General features: G+C 39.6%; 1 non-coding gene and 2 pseudogenes across 2 annotated transcripts; 1 reads left to right on the top strand and 2 right to left on the bottom strand.

Annotated features, from left to right (window-relative positions):
* Positions 1-4,558: 4,558 nt before the first annotated feature.
* On the top strand, positions 4,559-5,970 carry LOC148735719 (uncharacterized; annotated as a pseudogene).
* Positions 5,971-6,419: 449 nt separating this feature from the next.
* On the bottom strand, positions 6,420-6,492 carry Trnat-agu (transfer RNA threonine (anticodon AGU)). Its single transcript has one exon. It is a non-coding gene; the product is annotated as a tRNA-Thr (tRNA).
* A 3,425-nt stretch (positions 6,493-9,917) lies between these two features.
* LOC148735717 (uncharacterized) lies at positions 9,918-11,954 on the bottom strand (annotated as a pseudogene). The gene is made up of 3 exons (XR_015999315.1): positions 11,582-11,954; positions 10,949-11,038; positions 9,918-10,757 (listed from the first exon to the last, which is right to left on the bottom strand). The product of XR_015999315.1 is annotated as an uncharacterized LOC148735717 (transcript).
* Between the last annotated feature and the right edge of the window lie 8,046 nt (positions 11,955-20,000).

The raw sequence follows: 20,000 nt of genomic DNA, 5'->3' as shown, positions 1-20,000 counted from the left end.
ACTGAAAATTGTCGTTAAAAGCAAAAGCGGAGACTTTGACAATGAAAAAACTAAAAAGGAACCAGATGACAAAGTTCTCTCAAGTCGTAACTGGTACAAATCAAAACCACTAGAGGAACAGATTGAGTTTGCAATAGACCTTTGCGCAAGCTTGTAAGAACTTCCCTCTCTACTATTAATTGTGATTAACTTTTTCATTAAATCTGCATTGTTGGTAAGCCTAATTGGTTTTATAACATCGCTTGTAAATTCGTGAATCAAATTCAATTGCGCGAGCGTGCTTCAATTTTCCCATTGTGCACACTGGTGACGTCAGCAAACACATGCCTCGTGAAAAAATTTTTTTCGCGCGAGTGACCTCAGCATTTTTCTTTAAAAAACGGAATAAACTTCCGAAAAAAAGTTAAATTAGATATGGCAACAAGCGAACAAGCCGATGAAGATCTACCTACTTTTTCTTTGGGAATGGATTTTTTACCTCCCGAGAAAGAACCCAGAGAAAGGGAAAACAAAACAGTCATTAGTAAACTAACAACCGAGTTGGGAACCGAGTTAGGAACCGAGTTAATAATTAATTAATTGATCATCGATTATGATTATTGACAAAATAGGGTAATTTGAAAGAGGCAACACGAGCCCTGTACTAGAAATCCTTCCTAGATTTCTTATAATCGCCGTAAAACCACACCAAGAACAACTAATTTGCATACAAGTGCTTTCTTTCTCCGTTTTGAGCACATCATAAGTCACGTGCGTTTAAAGGTAGGAGTTTCATAGCCTAGAACCTCGGAGAGATGTCGATTGACTTTGTCTTGCCCAGGTCTAATGGCTTGAAAGGGAAACGCCATTGACAAATTGGCATACAAAGATCTGTTTACGATCGTTTTTCCATCGATCGCAATACGATCTCTGCGCGAGGTTTTTCACTGATTACTCCGCCGGCTTTTAACCGATTGCCGTAAAATCTGAAATGTGGGAGTTTCTCCTCAAGCGCTTGGAGGAGTACGAAAGCCTGACTACTTAAATCGCCCCCGATCGCAGAACTAAGCCGTACTTATCTTCCGCCATGTTTTTGTCCGCCATATTGATGACGTCAATCTGCTCCAGGTTTTTCATTGATTACTCACCCCGCTTTTAACCGATTGGCGTGAAATTGAAAATGCCGCCGTTTTTCGTCAAGCCCTTGGAATAGTATGAAACCTGGAGTCCTCTACTTAAAATTGCGATAGGCTTCTCTCGGTGGCCAAATCTGAGTTTCCTGATTTTCTGCGTCATTCTCACGAGGTCATAAATCATGTAATTTTTTACTTATGACCTTCAGACTTCGCCAGCGCTGACAACTGTCGATGCAATCTGTTGTCTTAGCGAGATGTATCCCAAGAGTTAAACCCCTATAAGAAATTGCCATCTAAACGTCTTAACAGAAGTTTTTCCATGTTTCAGTACCTCATTTGCAGTGTTTTTCTGTCCGTTTTTCAACGATTTCTCCACTCGCTTTCAACCGATATGCGTGAAATTTGAAAAGCCGCCGTTTCTCATCAAGCCCTAGGAGGAATACGAAACTTGGAGTTCTCTACTTAAAATCGCGATAGACTTCTCTCGGTGGCCAAATCTGAATTTTCCTGATTTTCTGCGCCATTTTGACGACGTCGACAACAAACTATAACTTTGTTTCTCTAAGACTTATCTTCAAACGTTACCTAGAGTCAAAGGCAACTAATGGGGAAGAACTCATATTTAAAAAAAAATTAAGGCTATGATGGCGGCGCGAGGTTTAGGACGTAGACTGGACCGAAAGACGGCGTAAAAATGGTGAAAATCAATCGTCGGAAAACTTCGGTTCCCAACTCGGTTCCTACAACTCGGTTCCCAACTCGGTTTCCAACTCTGTTCTTAACTCGGTTCCTAACTCGGTTCCTTACTCGGTTCCTAACTCGGTTCCCAACTCGTTTCCTAACTCGGTTCCCAACTCAGTTCCTAACTCCAAAGATAAGTATCCTCAAACAATCGACGGTTTCCTCTCGTTTCGCAACGCTAAACTTCATTTCCACGCTTGAGTTTAACTGTCAGTTTTTGACCAATCAGAGACAAGATCATTGAAGCATAGCGAAATACTTTTCCGAAACAAAATAAACGACGCATTGAGGCGTAGCCGAGAGCAACTCTAGCTTCTTGAGTGCCTATTAAAGGGAATCCGTCCACTCGACTTTTGGAATGATTTTTGTGGTGACAACTCTTTCGATACTCGCTCTCTGAACTTATCCATCTGTTCTTCGAACTCCAGACAAATAAACGAGCAAACAAGCAAACAAAACAGAAGAATACAGAAAAGGACCCTTTAAAAAGATGGAGGGCATGGAAATAAAAGTGCACCGGTGTTATCTTTGAAAAATGATTAGAGGTAGGTTAACATGTTTTATCACTGTAAAAAAAGTGAAAACCAGTGAATTAACCTACGATTTCTAACACTGATATAGTGCAGGTTTTCATAATGATTGACACACGTATTTTCAAACAGTGCGAAAGGATTGGTGAGATCTCAATAACAAATTACATCTTTCAAAAAACCAGATGTAATAAAAGTGCTGAAATATCGTAGGCAAACGATAAATTGAATAGCAGAAATATGTCCGTATTATGCTGTTTTCAGTTCAAGGATTTACATAACAAAACCTCCGCGAAGCAGTCCAGGAAAGCTATAAAAATTCTAATATCGGCTTTTAATCAAGCTCTATTATTTGTTTTGGAATAGTCGTGCCCCCAGAACTGATTCCCTTTTTCCATGTGGCTCAGGTCGACCTTAACTTTTTTTATTCTTATTCATCTCTCATTTAAACCTAGTCCAACCCATTTTTCTTGGTAACCCGGCGGCCAAGTCGTGGCGAACAATTGCAACTAAACCCCATTTCTTTATGCCATTAATTTCAATAGACATATTCAGCGACGAGTCTGTGTCAACAACCCAAATTAAAAGCAATATCGTGGCAATAATTATCATTATTGATGTCCTGCTGACATCGATAACGGTGAGATTTTGACGAAGACTGATTAGAAAGATACCACGGAGGTAAAATCTCAATTTCATTCCATAGAGTGTCACGAGAAAAAATAGAAAGCGAAGCTGTGTTCATTTCAGGAGAGCCACTGTGTTACTTTCATACCATAACAGTTCGTTTGTTTATATTTAACCGTGATTCATGTCTTGTTCTCGTTCATGATCCACTTCTGCGCAACTGTACACACTTATGTGACAGGTTTAGCGATCGGATTTCATTGTGTAAGGGACGTAGTTCTTTAAGAGGTTTATTGTTGCAATGCTACTTGTTCACTAAACGCTACTTTCTTAAGTTGATTCCAGTGAAAATCAAGCATGGAAATTATTTTTGGAAAAGTAGTTTATTCCAGCAATTACGCGTCATGCGTTTCTCCGGGAACAAGTCCAGTATTTGGAAAAGAATTGTTAGAAAAAAATCTTATCAAGAAAACGTGCTAAAGTAAATTTGCCTAAGAATGTAGTAATCAATGTTTAATAAACTGCTGATCTTCGAAGGATCATCCTCTGTGGTTTTCTCTTCAAAGTTTCTCAAATAATCGCTTAGAACATCCATCATCCAATACTGTTGACTACATTCTTCCTTTTCCCACCCTATTCAATCTATTTCCTTCTTTTGTGTCCCAGGTAACGATATTACGATGAGAAAATCAAATACAATATTGACCTGGATTTTCGTAAACCCTAGTTCTGTACTCATACAAATTAAAGATATTGTGATTTGAAAATAAAACGAGATACGAACTGGAATTTCGTAGAACCCACGTTCTGTACTTGTGCTCCGTTCGTAAGATTCAACGTTGGTCGAAGATTTGGATGTCGACGATTAGATCGTCAACGTTTGGCTGGTATCGTTAACGATCTGCTTCGTGCTCGTTGTCTAAGAACACGTTCTTAGACCACGAACACGATGTTACGAAAGATCGTTGAACCATACGGTGAAATCGTTCTCGTTTCTACAAACAAGTCTCGTTTCTACAAACGAGTCTCATTTCTACGAACGAGTCTCGTTTCGGATCACTCACGGTTTCTATTTTCGCTGTCTGTCAATTCGTGACCTTAGCGAAATCACGGGGTCCACTGGATGAGTTTTCCTAAGTAAGTAAATTAAAGACATCGAGGCGGATATTAGTACGGTGACAAAAAAGAGGATAGAAAACAAAGATCTAAGACCGAGTTAAATCTATGAAATCGCACCTTTTTTTTCTCTTGTTGTTATTATCTAAAAGGAAAATATAGTAAAAACGGATATTTTGACATTTTTTCAACAAGGGCTTCTAGCCATTAAAATTGTGGACGTTCTGCAAGTTTCTTAATGCAACTCATTCACGTGTTAGGTCGATTGAGCTCGTCTCTTCCGATTCATTTACCTTTATATTTATTTACGTAGCATGAAGGCTACCATGATAATATTGGCCGTGACAGCTTCAGCATCGACTCTAACGACTGCTATTTAAAGCCGCTCGTCATTTTATAACATCGTGAAGGATCATTATCTAATCGGTCATGTTAGAGAACGTCAGGAGGCGTCCAGTTTTGTATATACAACTCTGCTTGAGGAATCGTCCACTGTGTCGCTCATTAAATTACGGGGAGGAGGAAGGAAAGAAGCTTTGCGAGCTAAACGATGAAGCAGTACAAGATGTTGAGACTGGTTTCACCACCCTTACTTCTAAGCCTGAGTTTAGCTTTGCTCAGCTGCTTCATCTCGAAACGGTTAGTATAACTGATATGATCCTGACTAATGGGTTTTCGTATATCTTCTCCAACATTTTCCCTTGAAGTGCCACTAAATGGGGTCAATTTCTCGTATCCATAAGGCAAAAAGCGAACCGAGACATAAACCGGAACAAAAGAGGATGAAGCTTCTCATCCCACTTGACAAAACTTATCATCCACAAACCCTTTTCAAATTACTTTGTATCGCTAGAATACCTTGGAGATTATTGTAATCGAGCCTAACTTAATAGGATGACCCTCTTGGTTTATGCCCATAACCAAAAGAACAGAATACATCATCAATATACATGAACAGCCTATTAAGTCACACCAGTTTCGTTCTTTGTGGCATATAACTGAATAAGTAACAGAGATCAGTTCTGTAGAAATTGGGATGTCACTATGCATTACCGTAATCTGGCGCAATTTTGAGTGTTGCCTCTTCTAGTATTCTGAGAGTTGTGAGGAAATCAAGTAAACGGATCCTGTAGCGAAAAGCGGTATTTACCAAATTTATCCAGTGCCAAATGCCGATCCTGTTGAGGTATACTGTGAGCTAGACATTGAAGGGGGAGTATTCGGTTTTCCTCCCCCTAGCCTGAATATCAGATCAGATGCCCAGCAGATTGTCGACGCCCTTTTCAAAGATAAGAAAAATATTTTGTTAAAGTTGAAGTACAAAGTATCTGGCAGGGAGTCATTCACCCTCATCCAGCCCCATCCAAATTATGCCAACGTTGAATTCGGAGTCTTGGTCAATAGCTACTCCTGTTACACACAACCAGTGAACGACTTCATGAAGGAATACATCTTCCTCGGTGTCCTTCCTAAACTGCTGGCTGGAAACAAAACGCCCCAGGGTTTCAAAGCAAACGACTTTTTAATTGAATTTACAAACTGCGACGCTAAACCAAACAGCTTTTTTTGCATTTTTCCCAAACCGATATCATCAAACTCCCATCAGTTGTCAAAAGGATTCACGCTGGGAGCAAAGCGGGCTCGCCGTAGAATGGCGTTCCAAAGCAAAACCAATCACCTATCCTGACCAGACGATGCCAAACAATTTTTTATCTTGACAGAGCTTCATTTTGGTGGCTGCGGTTGCTACAGCTCTAGTGACCGCTGGAGAAAGTTTGGATATAACGCCACTGCCATTGGAATTCGTTAATGAGTTACCAGGATCACAGTTGATCCTTTTTTTGGAACATTAAGGTTACTGTAGACTAGATAGACATTGAATCAATCAATCATTCTGTCAGCACGTCAGCCAGTCTGTTAGCAAGTCTGTCAATCACTCAGTCAATCAGACTGTCAGCCAGTCAGTCAGCCGGTCTGTCAGCCAGTCAGCCAGTGAGTAAGAAAGCTAGCTTACATATAGTCCTGCTGTGCCCCCCAAGGAGAAACGGAAGGGAGGGAACGTCTACGAAAACCTGGCACAACGCTTTTGTCCGTAAAGTTGACTATATAGACACTCTGTAAACCATCTTATTCGTTACAGTGAAAGAAAACCACCAACTCTAGCCAATCAGAATTCACAAAAGAATCGATAAAACGGTTAGCCAATAAAAGTCATCGTATGTATGATGCACGATCCTCGCAGTAGATAGCGCTATTTATGCAATAGCGAAAATCAGACCTGAAAAAAATCAGGCCTGTAACGGACTCGAACCACTGACCTCTGCGATACTAGTGCAGCGCTCTACCAATTGAGCTAACAAGCCAACTGGGAGCAGGCCATTAAGTTGATCAACTGTCGTACTTATATTTCATACAACTACGACAGATCATCTGAAGGCAATGGGCTGTGTGAAATGAACGAATGTGCTCTTGAAGTCTCATGCGACGGTGAAGGCTCCCTCAAATTCCTAAGGGGCTTTCTCTTCCAGCAAATAAAAAGGAAAGGTTGGTAAAATCCTTAAAGATTCCGATTGAGGATAATGGTATCGAAATATTAATTTGTTCTGCATCTTCCTTTTCTTAAACATTGAGACGGAAAAATAAAGTTACAAAATTATACCAAGCAAAAATATAAGAAGTTCTGGTCATCATAGCGGGACGTCAGTCTATGAAATTAGTGGACTTGCGGTAAACTGGCGTTCTCATGCCAAACCTGTCACGAGTGGCGGTCTGAAAATGCCAAATAAGTTCTTTTTCATGACAGAACTACATCTTGGTGGCTGTGGCTGCTCACTTCAAGCGACCGATGGAAGCAATTTGGTTACAATGCCACTGCCTTTGGAATTCGTTAGACATACATTTACTGTTCTTTACCATAATTATCTCCCAAGGAATCCTTAAAGCAAACCTATAGATGTAAATCCCATCCTCGAGCTCGTGCCCACAAGCTAATCGACACTCCCTAATCGCTTATTAGAGTTCAAGGTGACGGAGATTTACAAACCTGACTCCAAAGGATATTCTTGTCTTTAAATAACTTGTTAACATTCTAATATCAGTGGAAAGGCCATTACGTTCACATTACATTCCTGGAGCGGTGAGCGGTCCGTACAGAATATACCCGATGCCAAATGCTGCGCCAATTGAAGTATACTGTGAACTTCATATCAGTTGTACTAACCATTTCGAGATGAAGCAGCTGAGCAAAGCTAAACTCAGGCTTAGAAAATAGTCAACCAGTCTCAGCATCTTGAGGTTGAGCATGATCGCGATAATTATCAAGGCCAAAGTTTGTGTTATCTACCTGTTAAGGACACTAGTCAAATGGCTTATATTTTGATTGCTTATTGATTAATTCACTAATTACAGAATGATCTTAGATACGTTCATAGTTACAATGTTTATCTGTTTTTCTGTATTTCTATTGGTTTTGTAATTGGACCTTTCAGCTTCACCACGCGCATATAAAAGGCAAGTTTAGCATCGGCTTTAATCAGTTCTTCGTAAGTTTTTGATAGTTTTGGTAAACTTTCGCCCTTTCGTTTTCTCAACATCTTTTCTAGTCTGGTCTTCTCAGTGTTGGGTGACAATATACAAACAGATATTGCCGTACTCTCTATTGATTTAAGATTTAAAGGCCAAATTCGTGCCAAATGCGAGTGAACGCCCACCATTTAGATAAGAACAGTGGGCTGTTACCAGCCACCAAAATTATTTTAATTTATATCGAAACTTTTGTTCTGTTTTATTTGAATTGTCAATCTCGTTATCGACATTGGGGCCCAGTTTTTACACGCAATTCTTTGATTATGTATTCCGCGAGATTTCAGTAGATTGATAGAGTTTCGTTATATTGTTGTTTCAGTTTACGATCGATAGATTGATTGATTGTGAGATTAATCGTGATTTTTCATAGTTGATTGTGGTTCGTGGTCAATTGCCTTTCAAGAATAAAGATTCGTGCAAACACTCAACTTTGGTTTGTTATCTTGATCTGTAAAATAGTCCCCAAACACCTCGTTAACCGCGTTTTGGAGCGACACCTCCTTAACTTGAGAATTTAGATTTTTGGTCGCCGCAAACGTTACACTGCCGGAGCCGAAGGCTGAGGTGGATAACACAAACTGAGGCCTTGATAATTATGGCTATCATGCGAAAACCGAATCTAATGGTCCTTGTTTGTAAGTTTCACGAGTGAGCGTTTTCAACTCCATTCTCAATGGAATACGTAATAATATTAGTTTACGGATTGGTTTCAAAATATGAAATATGAATACTACTAAACTCTCTCTCCGAGCGAAGGAAAGCGATGTATTTATAGTTTGCGTCATAAGAGTTTCCAGACTTACAAATCCAAATTTTTTTTGAAAGTTAGAATGATATCCCCTACTTCTCTATATATATAAGCGCTCGGGGGGCCTATCTAAGGGTGGAGGTCGCTTAACCAAGGGTGCCTTTAGTTATTTCCCTGTACAGATTTCATTGTTGTTGATGCTTAAAAAGTCATTGATAAAGTGGCGCTTCAAAAAACCCTTTTGTTCCCTAAATCCCTAACATTTAAGAAAGTGATTGAGGAGAGGAGGGGCTCGAGGGGGAAAGGGGGAAAGGGGGCGCTTGCTTGACACTATGCCCATGGGGGTAAGCGCTTATTAGGGCTTGGGTGCTTATTAGAGAAAATAGTTATGACCATGAATTATGCCCTTAGCTCCTCCCCGAGCGTCGGCTGTCGAAGATTTCTCTTCTTCGTATATTTCTGTCGTGGGGTAGCCACTCGAGTGTGATCCAGAGGTGCCTTTTCTTTTCCGTTTGTCCCACGGATTCCATTTCAATGATTACCTAATAATGCCTAGTAGTTATTTTAAGGTGTGACCAATTCATTTTCTCTTCCTTCTACCGATTTGTATCTGAATGGGTACATATACCTGACCCGATATTTCCCATAGGTCCTTGTATGTTATTTTGTCTGTCCATATTGCTTTCAGAATTCTCCTCATTCTAAGACTTATATACGCGAATAAAATTATACATGAGGAGTAAATGGATGTATGGTTGAATAAACGAAGGAACGAAACTTAACAAATATATGTTATTGACTAGCGGGGAGGTCCATATTGGGAAAAACTGTGCCCGAGGACTTGGATACCGCCCGAGGCCGTAGGCCAAGGGTTGTACTCAAGACAGAGGGCACAGTTTTTCCCAATACAGACCGACCTATGCTGGTCAATAACAATTTTATTTTTTTCTAACTTGTAAAAAAGTGATTTCCAAAAGAACCCGAATGATTTAGGCTACAATTACGAGTTTAATCACGGGGAAATCTTCCATAAACATAACATTTTCTTAGCGAGTGGATAACAAAGAAAATAGACGTTATTCAAATTAAAGAGAAAGCATTCACCGAAACATTTTTATTTGTAAAGGTAACTTAAAAGGCTTCCGAGTAAACTTTGAAACAAGAGGAAAAATGAGTAAGCTTTTGAATAAACAACAGTACTGTTATGACAACCACACGAAAGTTAAATGACCGTGCGACTTTTTTCTCGCCCGCTCACGAGGTGAGAAAAAAAGTAAAGAAGGATTCAAAACGAGATTTAGCGTATAGGTGAGTGATCTAGTGTAATTTGAAAATAATGAACCAATGAAACTGAGGCAAAATGACATCACATCGAAAAAATAAAAAATAAAACATTCAAAAGAACAATTTTCTTCCGCGTACTTTTATTCGCTCGACATTACAGATTTCCGACTTTTATAGAGTGGTTTAGCTACGGTAACATACACTAAATAGCAAAATAGCAGAGTCAGTGACAAATAGGACCAGAACTATTCTTGCCTGGGACTGTGACATATGAAACAGTCTTAGCGAATTTCAATCGCAGACGCGTGAAAGCCAAATTTACTCCATCAGTCGCTGGATGTGTAACTCCCGCAGCCCCCAAAGTGTAGCTCTTTCAAGAAGAAATAGTCATTTGGCATCATACGATCGGGACTGGTGATTTTCTTAGCGGTTGCATGCCAGTCAACAACAACACCACGACTTTCGTAAACCAGATTTGGATAGTACTTGCTCGGTGTCTGCAGATCATGGTTTGGCATGAAAGCGAACAAGCTGTCTGGATCTGCGTCGCAATTTCTGAACTGGATAAGTTTCTTGTTGGATTTGAAGCCTTAGAGGTTCCTCTGCCTGGCAATCGATGAAGGGAGAATTCCGAAGAAGTTAGAGATAATCTCTCATGAAAGAATTCTGTGGTGTCGTGTAACCAAAGTGACTGTTGACCAGCAGTCCGAATTCAACGTTGGTGAAACTAGAATGAGGTTCGATCAAAGTGTACGCCTCGCTTCGATCGTCTTTTTTCTGCAACTTGATCAGGACATTCTTTCTGTCAGTGAAGGGAGCGTCGACAATTTTCTGGGCATCACGTCTTGGAGTCATGCCACGAGGAAGAAAGTTGACGTGGTGATTGTGTTCGCCAATAACTCCAGTCGACATCTCGCATTACACTAAAGTGGGTTCAATGTTGGGCAAGGGTTGGATTTTGTAAACGCCGCTTGGTGCATTGGGCAATAGACTATTGCAGCTCCTGGGAAACTGAAAATTATAATTTTGGCACATGATCAGTCATAGTACATTTATTCTTATGAGGGAAGCTCTAGAACTGGTATGATACATCTACTCTTTGATGAAATGAGAAGATATTTCAAGGATTTCATTCAATAAACTTATCTTCTTCTTCCTCGTCTTTCGTGTTATCATCAGTGCATGTGACACACGATACTTACTGTTTTTTCGTAACGGTTGCAACACCCATGAGCAGTTTTCCACATCAGCAAGGTCCATAGCACCGTAAGAGAGATCAAGAATTTCAACATCTATGAAAGGAAAGAAACAGATTATATCTGTCAGCAGATTAGTTTTTCCAAAAATAAAACAGAGCTTTCATCATTATGATTGCTTTTCACCTCAATCATTTGTGATGTCTGATGATTAGCGTGAGCCTTTTATCAAAGGGTGGGCATTCGTTTAGACAAACATTCATGTAAATTAGGCGAGCTTTAATTCCGAGTTGAAATGAAAAAAACAATCCGAGACAAAACAGAAATCAATGGAAAAAAGAAAATCAAAGGGAAAGCTATTAAAGATCAATTGGATAGAACGGGAAGGCCTGCAGAATAATGAATAAACGAATAAAGTAGATACCAAACAGTTTGGATTACCGAGGTTTTAATTAAAGCCGGCTTATGAATGGTAGATCATAAGATCGAACAAGAGACTCTGGAATCCGCTGAGGATGTCGAACAGTCTGTAGCCTCTAAGTTTAAGGTTCAGAAACTGGATTGCAATTTAGATTGACAACAACTGATTGCTCTTGTTGTCGGTCTTGGAATAAGGTAACCAAGAAATGCAGGACTTACCCTTTCTCTTGCTTTACTCTCAGACTTTCAGGAGCTCTTCTCCGAACCTAGCAAATAGCAATAGTGCGCACAACAAAAGATAAACCAAACTAAAAAAGCCTCGAATATAAATTGCCTTATGTTTAGCCAAAAGTTGTTCAAATTAAATTGTTGTGCTCAGCAGTTAGTCGCGTATATCTGTATCAATCGTAAGTTGTCATTTTCCGCGATAAGTTTTAAATTGTAGTTGATTCGGTTCCTTTAACGAACATCTTGTAAATTTACATTTTAAGTCTATAATATGCTCATTATAAAACACGGTTATATATCAACAGCTCGTGCGATTTTAGCAACATTAGTGTCATTTACTACCAATTTGTAGCTCAACATCGGATGTTAGCTGAGAAACGGTAGTGAAATCCAAAATGATTTTAAGCTTTTGATGTAAATCAATCACCGGAACGCGTTCGTTTCGACGCACTCGTTGGCTGACCTAAATTCTCCCCTGGACTCTTAAGTCACAGTCCTAAAATTTCTCTTTCGCATTGTAAAGTCAGTTTCCTAATGCTAAGCTGGCATTGTTATGGCGAATCCTCGAGAATTTTCACTTCTGAGTGATTGAAACAAACGATTGTGGTCTTAGAAGTGGAACATACAACATTAGCCAAACTTTCAGCACTCAGCTCATTATTAATGAACAGATTTAATGACGCATGTATTGAGAGTCAATCCTTCTGCTAAGCACTCATGAAACTTGACAAGCACAAAATAAACCGAAGAAAGATTGATGAGTAAATAAATAAATAACTAAATGAAGTGAATTAAATTAGGAAATAGAGAACAGATGATTGTAAAATTAGACCACACTTTAGCTTTTGTAAGGGTTTTTTCATTTTGTGGCTAAAAGGTCAACCAAACATTCGCATACAAATCTAAACTCAAATATAACTGTGAGAAGTTATTATACACACGAATGCGTTTTCCCCTATGAATATGAATAACGCCCCTTTTGAGCTCTCTTACCCTGCAATCATTAAATGTCTAACACCCTACTGTGATGTCTTAAACTACCGCCGCGGAAAACATACGTACGCCCCAAATATATACAATGGTCTCCGACATTACCGCGTACGAATCTCCAAACCAATTCCTAGTTTTCTTCGCTTCGGCAAGTACCAAATTTTTATTAAATATTCTGGCCATACTCCTACATGTAGAAAATACAATCGTCCAAGTCACTTCAACAACGTCTGCCCAAACAAAATATGTTTTAATTGTGAAAACACTGGTTACGAAGCCCGTGAGTGTCAACGTCCAACACTTTGCTGTATTTGCAAACAAGAGGGTCACATAGGCGTTAATTGCGAATACTGGTGGGTCTTCCCAACAGTACATGGCACGCCAACAGACGAAAAAGAAGATGTAAATATTGACGGTGGCAACCTCAGCTCCGCTTCGATGGAAAATTTGCCGCTCACCTCTGCCCTTCCTCCACCTAATCAATCCGAGAAACCCGTTCAACCCGCTGACTCGGATTCCTCGTCTATTGACGAAAATCTCCCGCTGGCCTCCATTCTGCCACCACACGTACAGTTTACTTTGCCTGCTTAACAACTGACGGATCCTTCTTCTGAACCTCCTGCTTCTTATTTAACCACTCAACCGCCTCCTGAACAGCCCAACGAACTTAACCAGCCCGATCTTCCATCTGAACTACCCGATCTTCCGTCTGAACAACCTGGCCAATCTTCTGAATCTACCCCTACGGACTCACCTCCCATCACTTTTCAAGGACTCATCGCCACAATCAAATCTGCCATCAAACCACCTTCCCTCCGAACACCTGCCAAACTGCCCGACGAATTTTCCCTTGCGTGCTCCCGAAGATCTACTGCGCCAACACTTGTCACCGGAAAACCTCGTTCTTCTCTCCCTGTACCTAACGCATCACACACTTCCATATTGGCCACTCCTAACAACCCAGAAGAAGAGATGGAAACTACTCACGAACTGAAAAGAAGATCATCATCATCTGAACTCTCGACCCCTACCTCAGAGAGGAAAAAGGAGAGAAAAAGGTCAAGGAAACACAAGTAAGCTTATAATTCTTAAGTGAGTCTTTTTTTCCAAGAATCTTCAAGTGAAATGTGTCTTTTTTCCAAGAATCCTTCAAAACTTTAACTATCAATGCAGGGGGTCTTGCAAACCCCCTTACCTACAATTTCTTGTTTGATTTGATCGAGAAGTCCAACTGGGATGTCTGTTTTATACAAGAAACGTTAATTCATTCTGAATCTACTATCAAATCTCTATCCCGTAGATGGCTGGGTCGGAGTTTTTTGGTGTCATGCCTCCGGGAAACAGGGTGGTGACGTCACCTTGATTTCTTCTAAATGCTCAGACGAAATCGTATCTTGGAAGAGGGACTCACAAGGTCGTATTTTCCGTGTTTTGATCAGGTGCAACGACATTGATATTAATCTAGTCAATATCTACGCTTCTACCAATCCTACCGAACGGAAATTTTTTTTTTGTTTCGATTCACGAAAATTTTTATTCCCTCCTCTGCGATTATCATCGGAGGAGATTTTAAGTGTTACGACAACGCACTCGATAAATTTGATGGGAATATCTCTCTACGCAAAGAATACGAATCTTTAAAAAGGGATTTCGCGCTTTCAGATGTTCGGCGAGATTTGCATCCAAGATCAAGAGAATTCACGTGGTTTAACTCTACAAGATCAATTGGGAGTATGCTTGACAGGTTTTTGATTTAGAAAGATTTATTATTACCCAATGTTAAGTGTGACATTCGCCCTTGTTCGATATCAGACCACGATTTTGTTTTTCTTACCTTCGATATTCCCACCGCTGTAAAACGCGGTCCAGGCGTTTGGTGTTTTATCAACTCTCTTTTGAACGATAAGGATTTTTGCGCTACTATAGAGAAACTAATTGATGATCATGTACGTTTTTTATCTTGTTTTCCGTGTCTCCAAGATTGGTGGGAGTTTTTAAAACAGTCTATTAAAGAAGAAACGATCTCCTTTTCCCGCAAAAAGCTTAGACAATTGCAAAGAGACCAGATGATTTTGACAAACAAATTGATCCGTCTTCGTCAACGTTTAGTTGACGGAGACAATTCCGTTATCCCTTTAATTTCTGACACCGAATTTCGTTTGAAAGCCCTTCGAACTAAACAAGTCGAAGGAATCATTATTCGTAGTAGAGAAGAGTGGCTAGAGGAAGGCGAACGCCCCAGTCGGTATTTTTTTTAATTTACAAAGAATTCAAGCTCAGTGATCCCATATCTCTTCGGTTTATGATTCTACCGGTATCGAAGTTTCCTCCCAAGAGGAGATTGAAAAAGCTCATATCGATTTCTACACTCGGCTCTTTTCCGAAGAACCGATAGATGCTGCTCTTCAAGACGATCTTTTACCTTCTCCATCACGAAAATTAACTTTTGATCAGGCGTCATCTTGTGAAGGCGAGACCACGCTTGACGAACCTACTCTCGCTATGAAAAATATGAATAGGAATAAATCACCTGGCCCTGATGCTATGGCCTTTCGGTTGAATTCTACGCCAGATTTTGAGATCGTTTAGCTCCACATTTATGTCGAGTCTTAAATGCATGCTACCAAACCGGAGAGCTGTGTGATTCCTTAAAGATGAGCAACACACGCGTTATTTTTAAGAAAGGAGATCGTAAGAATCTGAAAAATTGGCGTCCGATTTCCCTCTTAAACGTTAATTATAAGTTATGCTCAAAAGTTCTCTCTCTTCGACTCTTTAAATTTCTGGAATATTTCGTTGACCCTGATCAAACTTGCTCTATGCCCGGACGCAAAATTACTTCAAACTTACATTTACTTAGAGATATCTTAGATTACATCGACCGCACGAATGAAACCGGCATTTTGCTCTGTTTAGATCAAGAGAAAGCCTTCGATCGCGTTAATCGCACCTTTCTGCAAAGCCTCTTACCCCGTTTTGGTTTTGGCCCGTCTTTTTTTTTTGGATCAATACTTTATATAATGGCGCCAATATGCGTGTTACTGTTAATGAATGGCTAACCGATGCGATTCCTTTGTCTCGTGGGGTGAGACATGGGGATTCCCTGTCTCCCATGCTCTATGTTTTGTGCGTTGAAACTCTCGCACGCAAAATCCGAAATAATCCTGATATCGAAGGCTTTCTATTTCCGGGCGCACATGGTCTCTGCCATAAAGTTGGAAATTATGCTGCAATACGACCTGTATAGTGAAATCTTATCGCTCTCTGCAAGTTCTATTCAACATGATTAATATCTACGAGCGTGGCTCTGGGGCACGCCTTAATATTACGAAAACAGAGGCCATGTGGTTGGGGGCGTGGCGTACGCGCGACGACCAACCACTTGGCCTCAAATGGATGCCAAAAATTAAAATTCTAGGTGTTGCTTTCGGCCGCGATACTGAATTGGATAACTGGCAGCCAAAACTAGAGAAATTAGAAAAACATCTAAATTTATGGAAATCCCGCTCTCTTTCTCTTCTCGGCCGATCGCTCATCGTTAACACCCTCGGAATTAGCAAGCTCCTATATCTCTGTACAGTTTTGTGTGTCCCGAAATGGGTTATTTCTAAGTTGAACGCTTTAATTTGGCCATTTGTCTGGGGTTGTCGAATTGAAACGGTTAGCCGAGTGTCTTGCCACCAATCTCTTAGCAATGGCGGTCTCGGCATTTTGAATTTCCTGATCAAAGGTAAATCTCTTAAATTAGCCTCAGTAATTTCCAATCTAGATGATCGCGAATCAAAATCCTTTTATTTGGCCAGATATTCTCTAGGCTCTAGGCTCGCCTCCTGTCGCTTGAAGTGGAGCTCTCTTCGAGATATATAACTCCACCCCGAGTACACAGATCTTGACGCCCTATTATGAGAATGTTCTCTCCGCTCTCACCACTCTACGTGGGGTTCTCTCCCGCACGGAGTGGTGCGATTTTGAATTTTCTTCCAAGAAATGTTATCGAACTCTCTTGAAGGAAAACTCTACATCTCCGATTCTTTATCGCTTTTGGACTCCCTTCCTTCCGATTGACTTTGATCTTGACAAATTTTGGAATTTAGTGCGAGATGACTTTTCTGAAAATGATAAGAACGACATACCCTGGAAAATTGTACTTCGCGCTGTTGAGGTCCGCGATTCTCTTAAGAATCTGAGATATATCGACTCAGATAAGTGCGCCTTCTGTTCCCGTAAAGAAACTATAGATCACTGTTTTCTCAATTGCCCCCGTGTGAAATCTGTATGGACCCACTTTTCCCCTATTATCTCCTCTATCCTCGGAACTAGCTTTCTCCCATCCAGTACCTATGTTTTCTTTTTTCATTGGACTCCTGCTAGTCCAAAACAGAATCGTATTGCTCACTTTCTAATTAATACAATTCTGTACAGCATCTGGAAATTTCGAAATAAATCTACCTTCCACAATGGGAATGACCCCCCTGAAGGTATAATTCGCTATGCCCTCAGCGAGACCAAAAATAGAATTGAGTGCGACTACTTCCGACTCTCTAACTTTAGAAACGCTTGGGTGTCCCCATCAATCTGTGCAATTGATGGGGACTCCTATAGAATACTTTTGTAAATGGATTACCTTAAGCTTTAGTTAACGTTTGATTAAATTAACTTGGAATTATCTACAACTTAGCATTAAAAAATCCTAGTTAAATTAATATTAGTCTACTTTACCTTAGCGATACCAATATTATAGATTAAGCTTGTATTAATATTAGAACTAACTATTTGGGAATTATTTTTAACCTTACATTAATATTAGTAATATTTGATACTCGTATATATTTAAGAACTCTTGAACTTTGGAACTTTGGACTGTTTATTAATCTTGTCGTCTGTCTTTGAATGGGTAACCAAGAAATGTAGGACTCATCTAACTTTTCTCTTGCTTCACTTTCAGGCTATCAGGAGGTCTCCTCTGAACCTAGCAAACAACAACAGTCTAGATATACCAAAACAAATTAAAATACTAAAGACGGAAAACCACTTACATGAAATCATCTGCTTTCTATCGACAATGGACAACGGATGACATCGCACAATATCATACTGCCTGGGTCATAAAAAAGGAAAAGAAAAGAAAAAAAAAACCCGAACACGCGATTACTTGTACGATTTTAGCCATATTAGTGTCGTTTGCAACCTATTCATAGTTCAACATCGGAAGTTAGCCGAGGAACGGTACTCAAATCCAACATGATTTTAAGCTTTGACGTAAATCAGTCGAAGGAACGTATTCATTTTGAAGCACTTGTCGGTTGACTTTAACTCTCTCCTTGAATCTTCTTTATGTCAGAGTCCTAAAAATATCTCTTTCACATTGCAAAGTCAATGTCGTTTTACTCGGCAAGAATTATTACGGCTCCTCCGCGGGTAGTTTTCGCTTCTGAGTCATTGACGCAAGCGGCTTTTATCCTAGATGTGGAAAATACAGCATTTTCCAAGTTTTCATCATTCTTTTAATCTATGATAGGTTTGTAATTATTCAAAGTTAGTGATGAAATTAGCGGGATGGGCTACCGACAAGAACTGCTCTTTTAGAAAAAAAGTTGTGATAATCAATGCCGGATACAATAGAATTTTGCCAATGCAAGCTTCTGAAGAATTCCTTTAAAAGTTTAAATAAGTTATTTATTATCAAGTTAGCTCACTCGACTTGCAAGCATCTACAACTGTTTTCTTTTTCTTTTTTAAGAAGCGACCTTTTATTTTGGATCACGTTTAACGTGCGGAATAACAACAAGCCCTCAATATACATAGGCCTATGTTGCAGTGCTATTTAGCCGGGCCTAGTTCCTGGTTACAGCATCTTTTGGACGTATATAATTTCAACAAAACGAACCACTGAAATACACTTAATCCTAGTGGTGATACGAGTGGGATAGTTTACCCACCGGAACATCTTTTTATAAAAAAAATAGGTTGTGACCATCAGTGATATGGTAGAATTCGTAAGTATCTTAAAGTGTTTTCTTCTTTTTTTTTTTTTATAAGCAGCGTTTCACTTTGGAACAAGTTTTACGTGTGGAATGACGACAAACCCTCAATATACAAATATGTATGCCTATATCATTTTTATCAGCCGTTCAAAGCTCATTTTCAGTAAAAATGGAGACTATGACGGTCAATCCAAGAGACTCTAAATGACAACCGATAAATCATATACATATACTTTGCAATTCCAATTCTACAAATTCGCTGCTAGGGTCTGTCAGAATCATGTACATGATTTTTTTTTTTTACGTTTTTGTCGAGGTTGAAGTTGATGAGGCTTCTTTGTTCCACCAATTAGGAGAAAATCAAACGAAACAGAAGTATTCATCGTTTCTGTCCAGACGATATTGTTGACGATGGAAGAAGACTTGAATATATAGTCGCGGGATGCACTTTTATCCGAAGGTGGTATTCTTAGTTAATTGTCTCTGTCAAGAGAAAATAATGACCACAACTTCTCTTGTACCCATTTTTTAACCGTAATCGCACTAACACGCAAGGATAGAGGACAAAACTGTTATGGGAGATTCGGTTTTGCGTCGCCAAACGGGCACATAGTTTAAACAAAACAATTACAATTTGGTCAGTCTTTCTTCATCCAAGTCTAACATATTCCTATTAAACTAGGCTACTTTTGCAGACTTTAAATGATTCATGAGATTGTTCTGAAAAGGAATTTTTTGTATGGTATAGTTACTGTTGTCACACAAGTTTAGCTTTGCCGGTGTCAATAATTTTTTTCAGTGGATACGTCTTTTAATGAAGTCCGGCTTCGTTGTAATTTAACTTGAGAAAGGTGGCTAAATTAGTATCTGTTGGTATTGCGTTGCAAACCAGTTGTGACCGAACTTTAACGGAAAATGACCGCAAACTTGCAATTGGTTCAAAACGCCTAGAAAAAAAGCGAGAAAAATCCGATTCAGGTGGCACTCTTGAGGGTTTCCATGGAGTTAGCCGACAACCATCAAATGGCCAGAATATTAACCGTCAACCGTCAGAAACGCAATACTTTTACCATCAATCGTCGAATTAGCAAGCCAATGTTGCCCGCCAAATGTCTCAGATATCCTTGATTTAGAACTAAACGATTGCTTTTAGTGGGGGTCAAGTTATCTTGCTATAAACAGAAGTTTTCACATATCACAAAAACACTTTTGTCCATGTCCTTTAACTTCTAATCGCAAGTAAAACTGGTTAGCGACAGAACTGACCTCCGGTGTCGAAATCCTTACAATTTCGTAAGACGTTAGTCATTTATTAATAAAAGCCGTTATAAATGAGAAGTTCTTTGAAAACGCGTAATTATGAAGAGTCAGAGCCAAATTCGCGTGTTTAGTTCGTTTTATAAACAACATTCCAAAAAATTAATCGTCAACCGTCA

This window comes from Stylophora pistillata, chromosome 3 (genome assembly GCF_964205215.1).
Source record: "Stylophora pistillata chromosome 3, jaStyPist1.2, whole genome shotgun sequence".
Classification (NCBI taxonomy): domain Eukaryota; kingdom Metazoa; phylum Cnidaria; class Anthozoa; order Scleractinia; family Pocilloporidae; genus Stylophora; species Stylophora pistillata.
The sequence above is the reverse complement of the archived record's forward strand: the minus strand, read 5'-3'. Positions and strand labels throughout refer to the sequence as shown.